The sequence below is a fragment of the Macaca nemestrina genome, chromosome X, assembly GCF_043159975.1.
Source record: "Macaca nemestrina isolate mMacNem1 chromosome X, mMacNem.hap1, whole genome shotgun sequence".
In the NCBI taxonomy this organism is placed as follows: domain Eukaryota; kingdom Metazoa; phylum Chordata; class Mammalia; order Primates; family Cercopithecidae; genus Macaca; species Macaca nemestrina.
The window spans coordinates 53,887,320-53,889,915 of NC_092145.1; the positions used below are offsets into that span (position 1 = coordinate 53,887,320).

General features: G+C 47.7%; 1 non-coding gene across 1 annotated transcript; it reads right to left on the bottom strand.

The window, feature by feature from the left end:
• Positions 1-1,065: 1,065 nt before the first annotated feature.
• On the bottom strand, positions 1,066-1,172 carry LOC112423174 (U6 spliceosomal RNA). The gene has a single exon (XR_003013646.1). It is a non-coding gene; the product is annotated as a U6 spliceosomal RNA (small nuclear RNA).
• Positions 1,173-2,596: the final 1,424 nt, after the last annotated feature.

Here is a 2,596-nt window from a genome sequence, read left to right on the forward strand (position 1 = left end):
GCTGGTCTCACTCCCACTGTACCCCCACCCAACAGCACTGAGTCTGTTTCCAGGCAGTGAGTAAGCAGGGCTGAGATCTTGCCCCAGGCTACCCACCTCCCAGCTGTGAAAGCAAGTATGGCTTTCCTTCTTACCCCGCCTGTGGAGTCTGCACACCAGATTCATGCCCCACCCCCTAACAAGTTCTGGCCAGAAGACTTCTCCATCAGTCCATCAGTTCGAACTGTCTTTTTTGTTTGTTTGTTTGTTTGTTTGTTTTTGAGATGGAGTTTTGCTCTGTCGCCCAGGCTAGAGTGCAGTGGCACGATCTCAGCTCACTGCAGCCTCTGCCTCCTGGGTTCAAGTAATTCTCCTGCCTCAACCTTCCGAGAAGCTGGGATTACAGGCACGCACCACTACACCTGGCTAATTTTTGTATTTTTAGTAGAGACGAGGTTTCACCATCTTGGCCAGGCTGGTCTCGAACTCCTGACGTCTGGTGATCCACCCTCCTCACCCTCTCAAAGTGCTAGGATTACAGGCTTGAGCCACTGTGCCCGGCCTCAGTTCAAATTGTTACAAAGTTCGGCTGGAGATTTCTTTCTCCCTGTGACCTTTTCCAAGTGCCTCTGGCCACCCTACCAAAGGACCCCTGTAAGGCCAGGCAGAAATGGTTTGCTAGGGGACCCAGTGAGCTCACAGGGCTTTTCCCACTCTTTCCTCTACTCCTGTATTTCGCACGGTATCTAAATTGACTCAGCTCCAGGTAAGGTCAGAATCTTCTCCCGTAACCTAGGCCTTCAGTTTCCCCAGTGGGGGTGTGTGTTCGGGGGCAGAAGAGCTCCCTTTCCCACTTCCACAGTTTGGGCACTCACAGTGTTTGGTGTGTCTCCTGGGTCCTGCAGGAACAGTCCGCTTTCTTCAGAGGGTCTGTGGGTCCTCTTGGGTTTCCTGATTTATTCCTGCAGTCGTTCCGGAGCAAAATTTCATGATGCGAGCGTCCACATGTTGCTCTGTTCGTCCAAGTTGGAGCTGCAATCTAGTCCTGCCTCCCATCTGCCGTGATCCACCTTCTTCTTCTTCTTTTTTTATATGGAACACTTCACGGATTTGTGCATTATCCTTGTGCAGGGACCATGCTAATCTTTTCTGCATCATTCCAATTCCAGTACATGTGCTGCTGAAGCGAGCACACATGCTTAGGTTCTGATGGCCTTGTAGAGGCAGGAGACAGAGCCTTCGGCCTAAGTAAGGCAGGGGGTTGGAACTGAAACACCTGTAGGAAGTTGGGAGTTTCAAAGGACTACACCTTCAATAAGGTTGAACTAGACAAAAATTCATTCGCTAGCATAGGAAGACAACCTGGGCTCTAAGAAGGTAGAAAACAGGTCTCCCTCTGAAGCCTGCTTTCACATGGGTTTGGGATTCAAAATGTATAACTCCTACAATGTCCAGGAACCCTCTACACCAAACAATAAGTATAAAGTGTATACTCACTTAAGAGTATAACTATTGTTATTCCTACCTAGCAGAAGCAACATAAAACAACTCTAGAGAGACATATCCCTCACAAGATCCCCACAAGTAAAGCTGCACTGAACACAATTTAAAATAAAAAATTATAAAACACATGAAAAAACACCACACCATAATCAAATGTCTGAAGACACAACACATAGACCCTGAAACATGCAGACTCATCTAATACACACTATAAAATATGCTTAAAATGATTAAAGATATAATTGAAAATGTAAGAAAAGAACAAGACATTATTTTGTTTTTACAGATTTGAGGATACAAATGCAGCTTTGTTACATGGATATATTGTGTAGTGGTGAAGTTTGGGCTTTAAAGTGTAACCATCACTCAAATCATATACATAGAACCCATTAGGTAATTTTTTTTTTTTTTTTTTGAGACGAAGTCTTGCTCTGTCGTCCAGGCTGGAGTGCAGTGGCGCGATCTCCACTCACTGCAAGCTCCGCTGCCTCCTGGGTTCACGCCATTCTCCTGCCTCAGTCTCCCGAGAAGCTGGGACTACAGGCGCCTGCCACCACGCCCGGCCAATTTTTTTGTATTTTTAGTAGAGACGGGGTTTCACCGTGTCAGCCAGGATGGTCCCGATTTCCCGACCTCGTGATCCGCCCGCCTCGGCCTCCCAAAGTGCTGGGATTACAGGCGTGAGCCACCGCGCCTGGCCGAGGTAATTTTTTTTTTTTTTTTCGACAGAGTTTCGCTCTTGGTGCCCAGGCTAGAGTGCAGTGGTGCAATCTTGGCTCACTGCAATCTCTGCCTCTGGGGTTCAAGCGATTCTTCTGTCTCAGCCTCACAAGTAGCTGGGATTACAGGCGCGTGCCACCAAGCCCAGCTAATTTTTTGCATTTTTAGTTGAGACGGGGTTTCATCATGTTGGCCAGGCTGGTCTCAAACTGCTGACCTCAGGTGATCCACCCGCCTCAGCCTCCCAAAGTGCTGGGATTACAGGTGTGAGCCGCTGAGCCTGACCCATTAGGTAATTTTTTATCCCTTACACCTCTTGCACCTCCCACCTTTCTGGGTCTACAGTGTCTATTATTCCACTCCAGTACACTATTTTTAAAAGGCCAGGTAGTAT